The following is a 20,652-nucleotide window of genomic DNA, read 5'->3' as shown; positions in this document are numbered from 1 at the left end:
ATGTAAAGAGCGTTGCAGTAGTCTAGACGAGAGGTCACAAGTGCATGGGTGACTGTACGCAAGGCATCCAGGTCCAGATAGGGTCGCAACTGGCGCACCAGATGAACCTGGGCGAAAGCCCCTCTAGTCACAGCTCCTATATGATCTTCTAAGGAGAGCTGTGAATCTAAGAGGACACCCAGATTGCGAGCCTTATCTACGGGGGTTAATAACTTGCCCCCAATATTAAGAGATGGAATAATCTGAATATCCTGACATGCCGGTATGTACAGCCATTCAGTCTTCACTGGGTTGAGTTGAAGCCTGTTCCTCCCCATCCATTCCTGGACCGCTTCCAGGCAATGGGACATCACGTCGAGGGCATCACTGATGTGGTTTGGGGTCGAGATGAAAAGCTGGGTGTCATCAGCATACTGATGATAACCCACTCCAAAACCACGGATGATCTCACCTAGCAGCTTCATATAGATGTTAAACAGGAGAGGTGAGAGGACTGACCCCTGAGGAACTCCATAAATGAGAGGCCTCGGGGTCGATCTCTGCCCACCCGCCAACACCCACTGTGAACGTTCCAGAAGGTAGGAGGAGAACCACTGAAGAACAGTGCCTCCCACTCCCAATCTCCTGAGACGCCGCAGTAAGATACCATGGTCGATGGTATCAAAAGCCGCAGAGAGGTCTAATAGGACCAGGACAGAGGAATAACCCCTGTCCCGAGCCCGCCAGAGATCATTCATCAGAGCGACCAATGCCGTCTCCGTGCTGTGTCCGGGCCTGAAACCCGATTGGTACACTATACTACACTATTATATACAGGATTTCACTGATGAACTAAAGATAAAGTGGTCTACTTCTGACCCAGTAAAACAAAGGCAATCATCCATAGATCATACCTGACAGGGGATGAAAATACTTTTTAAGCTGTGCAACATACATGGATGACACAGAAGTAGACCTGGGAATTCCAAGATGTCAGGCCTGTCTTAAATCCTGTCATCCTTTTAATAAATATTGGCACTTTATATACATAGAATAAAGGAGGAGTTTCCTCAAATCTTTGTGGACTTTCACTTATATGTTGCATTCAGGAAGACCGCAGTGGTGCAGACAACACTACATAGAAAATACAGCATTGGAATTGTTCCACTTTATCCCTACTGTTCCACTGAAATGTGTATGCAAGGAGTGCCTGCTATTTGAAAGATCATAACTCTTTCCTCTTCTCCCCCAGTTAATTCAATCTTAATTTAAATACCTATATTGCTGTTAGAGGCCTCTATAAAAACATTTTTCTCCAGGCAATGAAGATTGAATGGCGTTCTTTCTTTCTCTCTCTCTCTCTCTCTCTCTCTCTCTCTCTCTCTCTCTCTCTCTCTCTCTCTCTCTATCTTAATTTGATAAAACAGAACAAAGAAATGCATTGCTTTGATTTACCGCCATTTTACTTTGGCAAGATCCCAAGGATGTCTAACAAAGTTTAGAAACAAAGCAGACTAAAACAATAAAACAGGAAGCAAATGATGGGGAAAGAGACATGTGTTTATAAACATTTTTTAAACACTGAAATGATAAGGGGGAAGCCAATTCCACCAAGCTTCCGGGATTACCTTATTCAGAAGGATTCTTTTCTCTCCATCCTATCTGACCTTCTAGGATGGGTCCTGAGTATCCCACCCCCATGGGAAGTTAGATCGGGACCCAAAGAGCCCTTTACCCTGGTGGCCCCAACCCTATGGAAGACCTTGCCTGAGTGATACACACAGTCTTACACTTCTTGCATGTCTGAAGTCAGTAAAAGCATACTTGTCAAAAGTCATTTATTTCCAAGTATTTTTCATTGGATGTCTTTTAGCAATATTCCATGAGTTATGCAAGCCATTTGGTTTTAGGTTGTGGGACTAATGATGTACTGTATACCACTCTGAATCTTAGGACAAAGCGGTATAAAAATAGAATGATAAATTCTAAGGGGGTGTGTTCCACAGCTTAGAACAATGTAGCAGAAAGTAATTTCCCATAAGCCAGAAAACAGACTTCTGATTGAAGGGGCATAATCAAAAGGGCTTCTCTGAAGATTTAGCCAGCCAGATGGCTTTGTAATAAAAAAGGTGAGCCATCTCAGGCCTTAAGAATGTTAGGCCTAAATACCAATGCATAATAATATGGGCAATATATTATTCTCGTTCTTTGTACTGGCTAGCAGCTTAAGTTCCCTGTTTTTTTAATCCATTGCACCATCCATACATTTTTCAAAGATAAGTTTGGATAAATATTACCAAATCTGACTGGCCCAAGAAAGGGTGCAAATATGATAAGTTAGGTGTATTTGTGCAAAGGGAATCCTGATCCCTGATGTTATCTGTGAGTCCAGTGGCAGCTCAGATTCAGGAAGTATTCCCAGACTGCAAGCCTCTTATTTCAGAAAGAGCACAAACTCATAGTTTACTCTTAAGTCTAATTTTTTAGTTACCAGCCTGTTTTGCCTAGATTTAAGTTCTGCTTGTTTTCCTTCATATAGTTCATTATAAACTATTGGTTACTGATTGATTCCTTGAAAGTGGCTGGTAAGGAACACTAGATCTGGAAATTATTTGATGTTATCTTCCATTCCAAAACTCTGATGGTCTTCCCCAGCAGACCCATGTAGCTATTGAACAATATAGAAAACCTGTTGCTAGGGTATGATAGGTCAATGGTATGGATTCAGTTTAGGGCTATCAGATTTGACCTGCAAAATCCAGGTGACCACTATATGACAAGAAAGATTTTCCCCAAACTATCTTTGTTTTGATTAAGTTGTTTGCAACCCGGGTCTATTGACCTTCTTCAAAAGGGCATGGTATTATATGAAAAAGGATACAGTGGCTCAGTGGGTTAGGACGCTGAGCTTGTCGATCAGAAGGTCGGCAGTTTGGTGGGTCAAATCCCGAGTGCCGCATAGCAGAGTGAGCGCCTGTTACTCGTCCCAGCTTCTGCCAACCTAGCAGTTCGAAAGCACGTAAAAATGCAAGTAGAAAAATAGGGACCACTACGGTGGGAAGGTAACAGCGTTCCGTGCGCCTTTGGCGTCTAGTCATGCCGGCCACATGACCACGGAGACGTCCTCGGACAAGCGCTGGCTCTTTGGCTTTGAAACGGAGATGAGCACCGGCCCCTAGAGTCAGAAATGACTAGCACGCATGTGCGGGGGAACCTTTACCTTTTACCTTATTATATGAAAAATAGAACAGAATGAAATGGATTTTCTATAGTTCATGGTCAATATGTATTCCTTTCTTACCAAGGTTAGCCTGTTGTATCATAGAGTAGCCTAGTACCATAGTTAAAGCTAAGAGAGATGAATTTCCTTACCTTCTGTAGGTTTCTATGATACAGGTCAGATCAGCATTTGTATTCAGGATTAAATCCTGGATGATAGATGTTTTACCAACAGTTGATCTATCATTAAAGAAAAGGACTTACAGGTTGGATGTGGCAAAATTTTTGCCACCTTGGCATCCTTCATTCATCACTGAACAGTGGGAAGCCACTATGGAGCAGGGAACAAAATGCTCTTTTATTCAGCTATGTGTAGAGCTGTAGAGCAGTACTGCCACTGGAGTATCCTGGATGACAACAGCCCTCTTCTCAATACCAGTCAATGTGTAGCTTTCCATTCTATCTTCCACTGCTGAATTTCTACCAGACGAAACACTGAATGTTCAGTTTCAGATTTCAGATTTCCATCTGAAACTGATGGATTTCAGTTTCCACCTGAAATCACCATTATTTCTATAAAGGGCCAAAATGTTATTAGCTCTTAATCTGTCTGCTAAAAATTGGATCCCATCAATTACTTCACTAAGCAGAATCATATGAATCATAGAAGTGAATTAAGTTTGAATTCTGGTTAAAAATTTTATTTGTTCATCTTTATTTTCAGAGTCATAAAATATTTTTTCCTTGTCTTTATGCTTCCCACATAGTAAAAGTCTCAGGACATGACAACAGACAGTTTGTATACCAAGATGAAACCTGGTTTATCTGTAGAGGCATCTTGTTATCCTTTGCATGACCTGATTCACTCCTCCACTTCCTACATCATGATAAATATAGCTCATCCAAATTAGGCAAGCTATGGTTACGTAAGTCTTCAGTTTGTCTCTGAGCCACAACTGGAAACCTATTTTAACATGTGGTTTCCAATTCTGGGTGCATAGCAAACAATACCTTATAGAAACTGTTCTTTGTGATTCAGATTGAGTGGCAAGCTATATTTATCATGAACCATGAAATAAGGAATGAATGCAGAATACTCTAGGAATGAGCAGCATGAGTGGCTTTAAAAATCAGGGTGTTGATTGGCCATGATAATAAAGTTAGTGATTAAGATACAACTGCACCCAACTGATCAGTAGCAAATTAAGTCAGGTTTTGCCCCCCTAGGCCAATCACTTCTTATGTTTACAATTGATATTTACTTCGGTATAAATCTGCATACTAAAAAGTAAAATTCGCTTATTTCAGTGTTTTTTTTATTGTCTGAGTAGATAAATAAGTATAAAGGAAAAGCTCTGGCTAAGAGATCTTTGAAGCAATCGTTCCCCACCTGACCTCTCTGGATTCTGTTTTGATGAATCTCCTTTAAATACTGCTTATAGTTCCTGCCACAGCATAACAGCAGTGGAGAAAATTTATACATTCTTTGAGGAGCTTTTAGAGAGCTGCTGATCAATTCCTAGAGGATTGTCATCATGAAGCTGTGCCCTGTGGAAAATTTGTGTTTCCAGTTTCTTTGTGTTTTTACAATTGTGGTAGAGATGAAGCTTCTCTTCAGCTTCTCAAAGCCTGATAAATTTCCTACCCAAAATGTAGTAAAACAATGTGCAGTTTACTATCTTTTGCTCCCATCATTTCACATATAATGGTGGTAAAGGGTAAGTAGTAAAGGGTAAGTAGTAAAGGGTAAGAGATGATGGAAACATTACACTTGATGGAATTAAATGTAAAACTCAAATCATCTCACATAGGATGGCAAGTATTTGAAATGTGAAATCCTTAGGCTTTAAAATTTAAAAAATTAATGATCTCTTCTTTGCTATTTTGAAGGCTTTTGTTTCTTTTGTTTCATCAACTCTTTTACAAAAGTGTGCGTGGACAGAAAATTCTATCTTACTTTCCTGTCTCAGTGATACCTCTGGGATTGGATTTTTGGAACAGAGACCAAGGAACGTCAGGCTAAGCAGGTGATGGTGATGTGCCCATAAACCAAAATAGGCCTCCCAAGTGTCAGAATCCATTGATATCACATTCATAAATGTATGGTTAAAATATTGTGCCTACCGGGATTCTGCCATACTGGTAGAAGGAGGGGGGAGATTGTTTATTCAGTCTATCTGTAGCTGCTTTCAAAGAACCTTTGATCTGGGGGAACAAAGGGGGGGAGTGATTTGTCTGTTGGGGCTGTAGGAAGAAGGCAATCAACAAAAGAATGCACGAAGTTCCTTTCTTCCCACGGAAGGACCTGACAACCAAATTGATGGGATCCTAACCAAATGGAGTTTTGAGGGGAGTGGGTTGAACCGGGAATGCTTATATAGATTTGAAATGTGACTCAAGATCAGATCCTGTCTCATATCTCCACAACCAATCTTATTCTTAGTAAAAATTTTCCTTTTGGACAACTCGGCTCCAAGAGTCCTTATTTCCTAAGATGTGAATTGGGGTGGGTCCTGACACCAAGCTTATTTAGGGCTATTCTAGCATACTTTCTTATTCTTAAGAATATTTAAAAGTAAGGGGGCATTAGCTATCCAGATAAGGGCTTGATTAAAAAGCCTCATTTGCAATTTTTACATTTAAAAACTGTGCTTGCTATTTTTAAGAATTTAAGTGAGTTTACAATGAGAAAATGCACATATTCAGAGTAGGTTTTTTACATTAAAATTAATGCTTGGCCAGCATTTGCTGTTGTGTTTTAACTACCATGAATGTAGAATAGAATTATAGAGGAAGAGAGAAGAGCAGAATTTATTATGTGCTTTACAAAATAGTTGTCATGCTATAAATAGATCTCCGGTTAGAGCTTTAAATCCAATTTTTAAAACTAAAATTGGTCTGGTAATGTCAATAGTGACTTCTATACATAGGATACTCATAAATTGGTTGGTGGATAACAAGGGCAATTATTGGTTTGTCAACTTGATCATTTTTAGATCAGCAAACCTCCATGTTGCCTCATCATTGAGGGTAACATAGTAATATCTGCATCATGACAGCCATAAAAATATTTCTGTAATATCATTTGTAACATAAACTAATGCTTGTGTCATGAATGATTGTGTCTAGTCAATTGTTTCTGTCAGGCTCTGTTTGACTTTCTTCAATTTTATATGCATCTGTTGTTCTTAACATCATTATTAATCCTTCTAATAAGCCGTCTGATTTTACTTCAACCGTTGAATGATTTGACTTGAAGCCCAAGTTATGCTCAGTGATTTTATCCAGCTTCATAATTCAGAGGCATCGTTTTGTTGTTGTTGTTGTTCAGCTTTATTGATAGTCCACCTTTCAAAACAACAGATTCCAACTGGGATAATGAAGCCATGGGAATACATATCTTTGTTCTCTATGTGAAGTTTTTGCATGTTATTATTTTGATGAGAGAGGTCATAGTCTTTCTTCTAAGTAGCCAAAGTTTCTTAATTTCATAACCATCTCTGTGAAATTTTGAGTCAAGGGGGATGAAGTCTGTTATTGTTTCAGTTTCTTCTCCACCTTAAGTTGGCATTGCCTGTTGATATAACCTTAAATGTTTTGTTTGAAAACATTCTTTCCCCTACAACAGGATTCCTTAATCTTCTCCTGCCATCGGTTCAAGGTATCATTAGCTTAACTGAGGGTCCTGATGTTTCAGAAACTTTAATATCTATTTAATATCTATTTCTTGTAGTCCAGAATTTCTCCTCATATATTCTTCATAAAAGTAAATAAGGTGAAAATATTCAACTTTTTCCCACTTGTGAACCATCTAGTTATATTCCAGGAAGCAATAGATGATTTCTAGTTATCTTAGAAATTCTTCAATAGGCAGGTGAGATGGCCTGACATACCATGTTCTTAAGAACTACCCACAATTAGTTGTGGCCTATACTATAATTAATAAAACAAAAATAACACATTTAACTGCCTTACCTAAAAGCATAAATATATCAATGTAAGTGAGATTGAGTTTTACCTTGCAAATCCTGAATAATACTGTGAGCTACTTATTTGGAAGTATAGCATATATTATTTAGACATATTCCCTGCAATTTCTTCACATTGATGAGTCCAAACTAAATTTCTCAAGTCTAAGGATAAATACTTCCAAGAGGGCACAAACTAAAATTTAATTCTTAAAAAAAAAGATGCTTCCCTGGTCAGAATATAAGGAGAGTTTCACAACCCAGGGACTATTGCACATGTCAACTTTCCCCTGAAGGCATATATTTAGTCTGGGAGCAAGGAATGCAAGTGAACATTTCTGGTTCTCTAAAAAAATCATCCTGAGGCTGATTTCATGAATTGTTCTTACATGTCCACACAAAGCTTGACATCTTTTTCTTTTTTTGAGAGAGAGCAGAACTTTCCTCAGTATCACAAATTGACATTCTGTTTGTCTTCAAATCTAATGAAAGAAGATTATCAGTTCAACTATTTGGTGCTAAATTCCAACTGATAATATATTACCTTCCTAGATGATTAATGAACAAGGGCCTATGAGGGCATTGCTGAGTCTTGTTTTATATGGAGAGTTAGATAAGAGTCCAGTTCTAGAGTAACTTGCATTTAGGACCTGCCTTGGGCTTTATGATCCTCCAGAACAACAAATGGATGAGCAGCAGGATGCACCAATGGTCAGAAAAATATCTTGCTTGTCAGAAAGGGTTCCATCATTTCCAAACGAAAAGGGAGTTGGGGTAGGCCCAGTTTGCATGCTTCCAGACATAATAGAAAAAGCGGAGCAAAGAAATCTCTAGCACCAATTTCCTGACAGTTTCATTTATTTATATTTCTTTTTGCTTGTCCTTTGTGACCAAAGCCAGGCTGAAGGTGAGAGGATATAAGACAGCTCCTGAAAGGTTGCAAGGCTGTTTAAAATTCTGAGTGGCCTAGTGATGGAATTGTCATGGGACCTATCATCAGAACTATTTCCATCCCCTAAAATATGAACTATAATCTAATGGGCCCTAATTGACATGTCAAATATCTCTGGCTAACCAGTTATTCAGCATTCTGGTCTGTGGTCAGCCACAGAGAACTCTGGAGCTAGAAGGGAGTACAGTAATGTATCCTTGACAAGAGACTAATGACAAGATCCCCTCACACCAGTTCTTGATGCCATGCGCTGTTCAGGGAATGTGACTCCCCTGTAGTTAAGCCATCAATAATCAGGATCAGGTCCATAGCTGCCATGGTACACCATTTGCCACAGATAACCATTTGTCTGAAATGGTTCAGGCTTTCCTGCTTGAGCAGAGGGTTGGACTAGAAGGCTTCTAAAGTCCTTTCCAACTCTGTTATTCTGTAGTTATGATATCTCCAGCCATCTCTGATTTTGGGCCTATAGAAAGCAGCCTGAAGTCCCTCAGAACCAACCATCTAGGTAACTTCATAATCCAACCTTTGGAACTTGGGCAAGGAAGCCACTATGCAGCAGGGAACAAAATGATGTCACCTCCAGCTATGTGTAGAGCAGTACTTCAAAAAGCCACTGGAAATTCCCACCCCTGGCCCACAATCATGGCTGGTTCCACTCTCAAAACCTAGAGGGCACATTTCTGAGAGGGGAACTGCACTGTCCATGCCGAAACAATTTGGTAATACCTACCAGGGTAGTCCCTTCATCCAAGATTAAATCATAGATAAGCTGAGACTTATTACAAGCTGACTTTGTGTTAATATGAAAAAATGGAGACCAGGGCCACCTAAACTCTGAAGACCAAGCCTCAGGCTGAGCACAAGAGATTGAATTGCAACCCTGGTATTAAATACAAACATAATACACACAACGTGGGTGATGAGTGAATTCATTGAATCAAAAACTTCATTCAATATAGCACTTATACATTTCTAGTTTACAAGACGACACAAAAGGCACATTTTTGCAAAAAGGACAATCAATTCATCTTTGGTAGTCTTCAAGTTTGAAAAAGGATCCTTTAGGAACTGGGAGGAATCAAAGTTAGGGAATGTACCAAGGCAAAGCTGTTGGATATAACCTTTGTTTGTTGATAGCATCTCTCCGCTTTAGAGACACGATTTGCTAAGTGACACTCGTCCAGATGTTTGTGGCATACTGGCTGAAATGTGACTTGCCAGATAGCCAAGTTAAAAAAAACCCAGCTCAGCAGCTTCCACAAAAGTTCACCTCCTACATGCTTTGGCTCTTTTCAAATGGAAACCATGGTCCCAAAAGACAAAAGGGCACACTACAGTTATAAGGATTACAGACCCTGTCGAGATACTGTCAAAAATATTGTTTGTATATATACATAACCATAGTAACTCATTAAACTAACTGATGCTTGGATGCAAATCAGCCAGAACAGTGGAATGCATGGGCTTGCTTTTGCCAATCTGCAAAAAAAAAAAAAAAAGCACAATGCTCTGACAACAGTTCCCACAAATCCTGCATTCTTTTCCAATGGAATCTGTGTGGGATACAAGCCGCATTGTGGGTTGTATCCAATATACACAACACCTTGTAAACATGTTATGCATTTGATGTTTTACCAAAGGGTAAAGCAAGAACCGCCAGTGAAAATAATGCAGTGCAATAAAGATGTGAACACAGCCTAAAAACACATTTTAATACACCTTAAAGACTTTAAATAAAACCAGCATCTCATCTTCCTCTATTCCTCTCCTCATTCTATTTTTAGGGTTAGTGGTACTTTTATGGTGGTGAGAGCTAAACTTTCTCCTGGAAGATAAAGAAGAGAAACAAATCTGTTCAAAGGTGCTTTTCAAAAGGCAACTGGATTTTCTTGGTTTGTTCCTTGAAAACATCTCACTTCTCATCCAAGAAACTTCATCAGTTCATACCATCGTTTCTTCAGAATCATACCTATGAACATCTTGTATCTTATCAGTACCTGTGATTCACAAATCTTCATTTAATTAAAATAATGCCCGAGTAGTTTGAGAGCTTTACAGCTGAAATGCTCATTGCTGGCTCCCTGCCACTGATTGGTTTTGTCACATAGTGACAGTTTTAGGAAATAAAGGTAATGAGATGGTGATGGCTAGCACAGAACTCTGGAGTTCCAAATTTCTGAGAAGGAAGGAAGGAGCAGGGATGGGGAACAGAAGGATTTATATTCTTTGCACTCATCTGATCATTTGAAACTCTGAAGGTGGGTCATTGAGGCCACTTGGGGATTGGATCACATGAATCCAAGTGCAAATTTAATTTAATTTAATTTAATTTATTATCATTTCTATACCGCCCTTCTCCCGAAGGACTCAGGGCGGTGTACAGGGCAAGAATAAAACACAGAAATTTACAAAAATTAAAAGATAATTAAATGCATGCCCGATTAAAATACAATTGATACATAGTAAAAACCCCAATAAGAATGATAAAAAACCCCACCAACCCCCCCTCAGGCCAGGCCGGCTTGCTCGAACAAGTATGTTTTCAGATCGCGGCGAAAGGAGCGCAGATCGGGTGCCGTCCGGAGCTCAACCGGTAATTGGTTCCATAGCTCCGGGGCGCCCACAGATGGATGTGGAACCTTGTACTATTCTTCTATTCCTCACCATTAAGTCAAAACTGAAGAAGATTCTTGGATAAGAAATGTTTTCAAGGAAAACCCCCAAGAAAGACCAATTGCCGTTTGAAAACAACCTTGGGACAACCATGACCTGGATGACTGAGAATCTTCATAGACAAGAACTATTAGAGCATTTGGAAATATTTATCTCCTTTCCTTTTGGTTCCTCAACTTTATCCAATTTCTGGGGTGTGTTGCAGTGAAGTGTTGTGCTGGCATGCAGTTGGTAGGAGAGAAAAAAAAGTGAGCTGGAAGTGAAAGCACAACTTATATTTATAGCTAATTATGCTTAAAGTTCAATTAAAAATAGGTTCAGGGCAAGGATCTTGGATCTGAGGATTGAGAAGGATTAAGGATTAAGACTTTTTCTGTAGCAGATGTCCATTAGTGACCAGAAGAAATGGGAAATGACCATATCTGTGAGATTCTCCCATGTGTGACAACATTCAAAGGAAGATCTCCTTGCTCAGCTGTCTTTGAATGAGGTTACAAAGCTTTTAGCCAACTTATTGCTGTGATGAAACAAAAAACTTTTATCTGGAATATGGAGTGATGACAGAAGGTTGGTTAAATTCTGGCTGGGGGAATTGGATGAAGCTAGCATTGTGTTACTTAGCAGGATATCAGGATTATGGTACTGATTAAAATTACAAGGGGGGGGGAAGACCTATGGTTAACCATCAGTATTTTATTTTTATGTACAGTACTTATGGCTTTCAAGAAATATGCCATAAGCAGCAATGAAACCCTTGGAGAAGATCATGCAGATGCCATGATGCGTCTATATTTTCAAAGATCAAAATGTTTTAGGCAATGGCTTTCCTTATGGACTTTGAAGAAATAAGACATAAAAAATACTGATGCTTTTAAAGTTTAGTGATGAAGGAGATTCCTGGGAATACTATGGAAAGCCAAGAAAATAAACAAATCATGAAACAAATCAATCCAGGCTTCTCACTTGAGGCACTAATGACCTGGCTGAAATGTTTATAGTTTGGACACATTATGCAAACACCCAATTCCCCTGAGAAGTCTAGGATGCTGGGAAAGATAGAAGGAAAAGGAAAAGGAAGACCAACGCAAGATAGATGGACTCAATTAATGAAATAATGGATATAAGTGTTCAAAGGCTTGAAGAGCCAAGTGGGAGAAATACTACCCTGGAGAGAAGAAGATCTATCTATGTGGTTGATAACCATCTGCGCCGACTTGGTGGCAGCATAATCAATTTTTTAAAAACCCCTTTGGTTTTTATTAGTACACTAAAGATACATAAAAAGGATTTTTCTCTGGTTGCCATATAACTATAGAATTAATGATATTGGGAACTCACCGAAGACAAAATTTAGGCTGCTTTAGTAACTGGAAATATTGTTGCAAAGGCAGGTGCTTTCTTATAGAGAAATTAAAAGTTTTAGCATTTCTATCTATTAGTAGCTCTTTCTTTTCTTGTTTTATGATAACTCAGCTTGCCTCAAACCTTGGGAAGAACTTTACTTAAAAATGAAAATGTGGTTCAATCAGCCAATGAATAGACAGAACTAAGATAGGTTTTAAAGATTCCTTGGATGACTGTAGGGGACCGAGCCAATGCTGAATGCTGCAAGGCTTCTTTTGATGCCAGACAAGCAAGACTAAACCCACAGGAAATCCTAGCAATTCTTAATGGCAGTTGTTTAGGGGTACGAATGCTGCCATATATGTTTGATATCCTTGTAATATTCTATATTGCGTTCCTCAGTTTTGGGGTGGCATAAAATTATGGACAGGATTTTTTTTGTATCCACAAGGCTTGATTCCAGAACTATGAAATCCTTCATGGCTTGACACCAATATCTCAGCAAACATACATATTGTCCTACAGCAGTTTGGCACTTTCCAGATGTGTCAGATCACTTTTTTTTACTCAAACAGAAATCTGTTTCATAGAAAACAGGTTTTCAATGCTATCAGGCATGTCCTAAAGCACAAATCCATTTCTTTGAATCCAAAATTCCATACAGATAGACTTCACTTTATTTATTTATTTATTGAACTTATATACCGCCCTTCTCCCGTAGGACCCAGGGCGGTTCACAAGGCAATTAAAACAACATTACAATAGAAAAAGTTAATAACAATTAAAATAGATTAAATTATCCTTGATTAAAAATCTAAAACCCCTATAACTCTAATTAAAAACCCAATTACAATAAGTTAAAAATTAAAAATTTTCAGTCCTGGCCAGAAAGCTCAAAGAGCCAGGTCTGCAGGTCCCGGTGGAACAAACGAAAATCAGGGGCAGTCCTGAGCTCTATGGGTAACTGGTTCCAAAGGGCAGGCGTGCCCACAGAGAAGGCCCTCCCCCTGGGTGTTGCCCACTGGCAATCCTTTGCTGGCGGCACCCTGAGAAGGCCCTCCCTGTGGGAGCACACAGGACGAAGGGAACTTGATGCCGGCAGCAGGTGTTCCCTCAGATATCCCAGACCCAAGCCATTTAGGGCTTTATAGGTCATCACCAGCACCTTGAATCTCACCCAGAGGGCAACCAGAAGCCAATGCAGCTCGTGGAGCAGAGGCATTACATGGGAGTATCGGGAAGCCCCCATCACAACTCGTGCGGCTGCATTCTGCACCAGCTGAAGCCTCCGAGTGGTCCTCAAGGGCAGCCCCATGTAGACAGCATTGCAGTAGTCTAACCGGGAGGTCACGAGCGCATGAGTGACTGTGCACAAGGCATCTCGGTCCAGATAGGGCCTGGTGCACCAGGCGGACCTGGGCAAAAGCCCCCCTGGTCACGGCTCCTATATGATCTTCAAGACTGAGCCGCGAGTCCAGGAGGACACCCAAGTTGTGAGCCCTATCTACGGGGGGTAACACCTCACCCCCCATCATTAAAGGTGGAATAGAATGGTTCACTCGAGATGCCTGTACACACAGCCACTCAGTCTTGGCAGGATTGAGTCGGAGCCTGTTTCTCCCCATCCAAACCCGAACCGCCTCCAGGCAATGGGACATCACATCGAGGGCATCACTGAGTTGGTTTATGACTGCCTCATTTAGCAACCATTCACAGTTATGACAGAGATAAAAAAGCAACTTTACAACCAATCCTTGCATTCACAACAAAGCAAAGAAAAGCTGAAGTAAGATCATAAGCGCAGTCATGGTTTCACTTAGCGACTAGTTTGCTTAACAACCAAGTTGCTGGTCCCAACTGTGCTCACTAAATGAGGATAACCTGTATCCTGTTCAATATTGCTATTCAAAAAACTGACTCTATATGTTAAGCACACTTCTGTTTACAGGTTCTACCCACATTAGGGTTAATCATTTATCTTATATGCATTTTCTCTTTCCCCCTCTCTCACACAAAGTGGACATCCCAAAGTCTATTTAGTCTTCTAGTCTTTCTCTTTCTCTTGCATTCCCTCATTCCTCAAAGTCTCTTAACTCTTCCCATCACTTTTCACATGTGCCCAGCTTTCCTGGTCATTCCCAAAGCAGCTTACTTCCTACTTTTATTTACCTGGATTTCCATTAGTCAATGGTCCTGCTTCTTCCTAACATTTCTTTTGCTGAGACCAAACATGGGATTCCTTCCTTCCTTCTCAGAAACTTGGAAGTCCACTGAGTACTATGCTAATTATCATACTCTCATTACCAGCAATGAATATTTCAACTCTAAATCTTTTCCGCTACCCTAGTTATCTTAGTTTAATTAAATGAAGATTTGTCAGTTACTGATAAGATACAAGGTAAAGCATTTGTAGGTATGCCTCAGGCATCATATTTTCTATTAGAATGTCTGCATAGAGAATGTGAAATAGAGAAAGTGAAATATACATTTTATTATGGAATATATTTCATCCTCAAAGGCTAAGCTTAGCTGTTGATTTTATACTAATGTGGAATTAATTCAATAAAATAATTTATTCTAATAAATTGATTTTATGTGATGTTTTAATAAACAAACGGATGTGAGTTTTGTACATGTATAAAATACGCTTCTGAGTAACAAGTTTCAATTCATAAAAATTAAATTTAAAAATTTAAAATTAGGATAAATAGGAATGTAATTGACATGAGTTCATCTTTGGTGTATACTGTAAACTGAGTAGTTTGAAATAGCTTTCAGAAAGGTCTGTGTTTTTCTTTTTGGGGTGAGGGGGAGTGACTTGGAGTCAGATTTTGAAACTGCTTGAATTAGTCCCGAGGAAGGGGTCAAGCACGTCATCAGTCATGAGTCCCTTCACATCCAAAGAGATCTAAGTCCAGCCCACCGTGAGTTCCTTATCTGCCACCAAATTGCTTAGACTGTTAGTAGTTCAGATTCTTGTAGAGAGTTTTAAGCTTGCAAAAAATCTTTTGCCATTGCCTCCTTCCTTGGGCTGAGAGGAAGTAACTGGCCTAAGCAGGGCTTTTTTTCTCATAGAACGCTCAGAACGGAGTTCCGGCACCTTTTTTGGATGGAACCTTGTAGGGTAGGCAAGGCGGGTTGTATGACACGTGTGAGTTCCGGCACCTTTTTCTTTTACAAAAAAAGCACTGGGCCTAAGGTTATCCTTCTGACTTTTGCCTAGGGCAGAAATAGAACTCAGACTCTCCTGGTTTCCAGTCTGGTACCTTCACCGCTACACCAAGCTGGCTCTCTTTCAGAAAATTACTTAACCCTAATAAGATTGCTTTGAACCTCCTACAAAGGAAACAGAATCCTTTTCATCATGTAATAGTGATGAACTTTCAACTCACAGCATGATAAAAATAAAATGTAAACATAAATTAGGAAGGTAAAGAGAGGATGAAAAGAAAACTGAAGAACTTTAAAAGAATACCAGGATAAATATTGGCTAAATGAGCATTGAAACTATGGGCTGAATTTAAATCCAGGTGCCATGGTTCTCTGCTTTAGATCAACCAAAATCCCCATTATTCAGTGAAGGCTGGTTTTTTTTTAGTGTTATCACCACTGTGCAATCTCTCCTAATACTGTCATTTTGATGGCAGTAAGAAAAAAATGCAGTTCCTTTTTATTCCAGCATTCTTGAGTTTCCCAAACAATTTGTCAAATTAAAATGAGAAACGAATCTGTTCAAAGCTTAGTAACAGATCAGATTCAGAAATATAATATAGGGAAAAGAGATGAAGTCATTTTTTTTGCAAGTAATTAGACTTTAGTATCTTTTGTTTCACCTAATTGGGATGTAATTGTAAAAGCTGAGATAAACTCTGGGTTGCCTTAACAAGGATGGCAGGAACTCACAAACACATGCATCATACGCATTAATTATCATTGCTGAATCTTCGGGGAAAAATCTTGTGATTTTAGCTTCAGTTTGCCATGTTAATAAATGTTGATATTTCTGATCTACCATTTGAGGAAGGAAGGAAGGAAGGAAGGAAGGAAGGAAGGAAGGAAGGAAGGAAGGAAGGAAGGAAGGAAGGAAGGAAAGGAGGGAGGGAGGGAGGGAGAACCATCCTAAAGATATTTTCCAATTTCTTCTCCAAATCTGAAATGGCTTCATTGTAGCTCCAAGGATGCAGTTAATAGCAGCTAACCATCTTCAGGCAGATTATTTCTTTTTTTGAAATTTTGCTTGGAGCACCCTGCACATGTTGCTACTAGCCTGACACAAACCACATTTTAGAAATTTATTAGGAAGCTAATCTCTCGGGGAGAAGGGGAGCTGCTGTGACAGGCTGGATAATGCTAGTGCTCTTCAAAATGTTAAAGACCCTGCAGCCTTCAACACAAAAGTTTTTGGTGAGGGGGGGAAGGGAGAAAGGGAAAGAAAGAGAGATGGTAGCAATTCGTATATACATACTGGTTTCCCAGGAGGGTTTTCCTACAGAAAATAAATAAGGATAGTGCATCAGCTGCCACAATAGTTGTCCTATTTTGAGATAACACATTTGCTTATTGGAGAAAATGCAAGTAGGATTGAAAAATCCATATCTAAGAAAATACACAGATGCTTACTACTCTTGAGGCCATCAGTCAATATTTATCAAAGCTTGGGTGTGGGGGGGCATTGATCTGTGTTTGCAAACTTTGGATACATCAATTAGGCAAAGAATTGGTAGAACATTTTCTTTCCTTTGAGCATCTCCCCTTTGACATAACCTCCACCACCAAATTATCCCAAATATAAATTTCTCTTTCCCTCCATCCCCCTCCCACCACTGTTTCCCCAAACTGATCTCAAATGGCATTAGAAAGAAACAATCAGCATTACCTTGATGGAAGTGTGGAATTGTTTAAATCCTTTTTTTCCTCAACCAGAATGCCTGGTTACTTTTCTTGAGTTTTTCTGCACCATAATGTTCAGGCAGGCTTAGTCTAAAGAGTCAGATACAAGCAAGAAACAGAGTCCCGTTTTGCACCTTTTCTCTTTTACCTCAGATGTTCCCAGCAAAGTCCCAGCAGCACATTATAGTCTCTCTCCCATGACGAGCAAAGGCTCCTTACAAGTGATGTTGTTGCTGACTTACAGTGCTGCTCTTTTGAGTTTCTTCTCCCTCCCACTTTTTTCCCCCTAGTGGGATTTTTTTTAACTATATATACATACATATTGTGAGATCATACCGTTTTGTCAGAAGGATTTCATTGTGAGCAGTGTCACAACAAACTTGATATTGGTTTGAGTAGTGGATTTTTGTTTTTGTTTTTTTTTTTAAAAAGGGAAATGACATTTATTTTAATACTCTCATTTAGGAATGTCATTGACAGAAATGAATTAAACTGGCTCTGACATTTGTGTTTTAATCCTTCACACACTGCTACTTTGGTGTTTTTACTCCGAGAAGCTGGAGGAACTTTGTCTTTTCTTTGTTATTCAATGTGCCAAATTGGTCTGATGACTTTTACATTAATCTTATTCTATCGGACAAGAAAAGATTTGTTACTCACATTATTGCAAAGTGTTACACAGCAGTGGTCAACAACTGGAAATAACTGCCCTTAGTTATTTTTATTTATTTATTTATATTGAGTGAAATGCTCTCAAGAGTCTCTTTAGACAACGATTAATTTATTGGTATATACATTATTTATTTTTATGCATTTATTTTAAAATACTTAAAGTGTGTAGCTGCTTATATTGTAACAACAACCCTGGGCAACACACAAAACAGTAAAAACAACACTCCCAAAACTCTAAAGTAAAAATCAATAAAAAATCATGGTCATATCATTTTATTTTATTGGGAGGAACTGTTAATTATTTCTGATCTTCAGTCAAAAAAAATGAATTGATTGACTTGTGTATTGCTTGGAATTTAATAATTATAAAATAAAAGACAAAGCAAAAAGAGAAGATGCAAAGAACATTTGTTTCTCAAAAGAAGAGACTTCTTTTAAATACGCATGCACGTATTTAATTTATATACTGCTACTTATGACTCTTGGAGGTTAAAATATTATACAATTTATTTCACACTATAAAACAAAACAGTGTTCACTGTAGAATAAAGTTAAAATTAAGTTATCATGTAACAGAATTCTGTTGAGATCATTCATCCCAAAACTCTCTCTCGAGTAACCTGGTTTGTCCATATTGGAAGATTGTTAAAGTTTGAAACAATATTGCCTCTGAGAGGACGAGGGGCATCATGAGAAACATTGCCTCCAAGCCTTGCTTCCTCCCCTTATTTCCAAGAAGTGGGACATTACTAAAAATTCTCCCCAGGAGAGACACCCTGGATGGGTCAAACTCGAGGAGATCAAACCTGTGGAGAACTCTGGTGCCAAGCCATATAGGGCTTTATAGATCAAACCAGCACTTTGAACTGCTTCCAGAAGCCTATTGACAATCACGTTTCTGAGTAGTCTTCAAAGGCAGTCACACAGAACACATTGCAGTAATCCAGATGTGTGGTGATCAAAACATGAGCTACCACAAAAAGATCATAACTGGCTTTTTTACTGTGTTTCCCAGAAAATAAGACCTATCCTAATAATAATAATAATAATAATAATAATAATAATAATAATAATAATAATAATAATAATAATAATAATAATAATAATAATAATAATAATAATAATAATAAGAAGAAGAAGAAGAAGAAGAAGAAGAAGAAGAAGAAGAAGAAGACGAAGAAGAAGAAGAAGAAGAAGAAGTTGGAAGGGACCTTGGAGGTCATCTAGTCCAACCCCCTGCTCAGGCAGGAAACCCTATACCATTTCAGGCAAATGGCTGTCCAGTCTTTTCTTAAAAACCTCCAGTGTTGGAGCATTCACCACCTCTGGAGGCAGGTTGTTCCACTGGTTAATTGTTCTAACTGTCAGGAAGTTTCTCCTTAGTTCTAGGTTGCTTCTCTCCTTGACTAGTTTCCATCCGTTGCTTCTTGTCCTGCTTTCAGGTGCTTTGGAGAATAGCTTGACTCCCTCTTCTTTGTGGCAGACCCTGAGATATTGGAACACTGCTATCATGTCACCCCTCACTCTTCTCTTCATTAAACTACACATACCCAATTCCAGCAACCGTTCCCTATATGTTTTAGCCTCCAGATCTCTAATCATCTTTGTTGCTCTTCTCTGTACCCTTTCTAGAGTCTCGACATCTTTTTTACATCGTGGTGACCAAAACTGGATGCAGTATTCCAGGTGTGGCCTTACCAAAGCATTGTAAAGTGGCATTAGTACTTCACTTGATCTTGATTCTATCCCTCTGTTAATTTAGCCTAGCACTGTGTTGGCTTTTTTGGCAGCTGCAGCACACTGCTGGCTCATATTGAAGTGATTGTCTACTAGGACTCCGAGATCCCTCTTACAGTTACTACTATTGAGCAAGGTACCACTTATACTATACCTGTGCATTTGATTTTTCCTGCCTAAATGTAGAACCTTACTTTTTTTTACCATTGAATTTCATTTTGATAGATAGCGCACAGTGTTCGAGTCTGTCCAGATCCTCCTGTATTTTAAGCCTATCTTCTGGAGTATTGGCTATTCCTGCCAGCTTGGTGTTGTCTGCAAATTTGATGAGTTCCCCATCTATCCCCTCATCCAAATCGTTAATGAAGATATTGAAGAGCACTGGGCCCAGAACAGAGCCCTGGGGCACCCCACTACAAGTTCTAGCTTGATTTTTACACATGTACCCAATATAAGCCCTACTCCAAAATTAAGGCCTAGTTTTCGGGTGAGACTCATGTGTAAAAATCAAGCTAGGCAGTAGGGTGGTGGAGCTGCCTCACGTGCCGGTGCTGCTGCTTGCGAGTGGTGGCAGTGGCTTGAGTGGCACGATGAGCCTTGCGGCCTCCTGCTGCAAGCGATGGCAGCGGTGTGATCAGCATGGCAAGCCACATGCACTACTGCCACGACCTGTGACAGTGGCACGATCGGCATGATGAACCATGTGGCCTGCTGTTGCAAGCAGCAGCAGAAGAACTCAGGCAGCGGTGCGACAGGGGTCAGGGCAAGGGACACCTGGCTGTGGCAGTCCTAAGGTAAAACATCCCCCCAAAATAAGACCTGATACCTCTTTTGGAGGCAAGAAAAATAAGACTGGGTCTTATTTTCAGGAAAACATGCTAGTTCTTGGAATATACAAGAATCAGCCAACTAATAATTCAATATTCCGAGGTTAGAAAGATCATTAGAATTACCTTGCTATAACTTTTTAATAGCCTCTATGAGGAAGCATCATATACCTGATGCTTTTGTGGGCCTTTTTTTATAATAATCCAGAATCAAACCAAAATATAAAAAACAGAACAGCAGATTCTGCGGATTTCCAGATGTTTCTCAACTTTCTGCATCCCTGGCTACTGACAGTATTGCTTAAAGCTATATTCAACAACATCTAGAAGGGCTGCATAAAGTCTCACATCTTTGGGAATCCATAGTGAGGGACAAACACAAAACATG

At 39.4% G+C, this 20,652-nt stretch overlaps 1 protein-coding gene across 1 annotated transcript in view; it reads right to left on the bottom strand.

Moving 5' to 3' along the window:
- VIT (vitrin) overlaps positions 1-17,892 on the bottom strand; it is a gene marked incomplete at its 3' end in the record, with an annotated part of 57,336 nt that extends 39,444 nt beyond the window's left edge. The window contains exon 1 of the mRNA XM_081331354.1: positions 17,015-17,892. The remainder of the gene's footprint in view (positions 1-17,014) is intronic.
- Between the last annotated feature and the right edge of the window lie 2,760 nt (positions 17,893-20,652).

The sequence above is a fragment of the Vipera berus genome, assembly GCF_964194415.1.
Source record: "Vipera berus genome assembly, chromosome: 1".
Taxonomy (NCBI): Eukaryota; Metazoa; Chordata; class Lepidosauria; order Squamata; family Viperidae; genus Vipera; species Vipera berus.
This window is presented reverse-complemented; position numbering and strand designations above follow the sequence as displayed.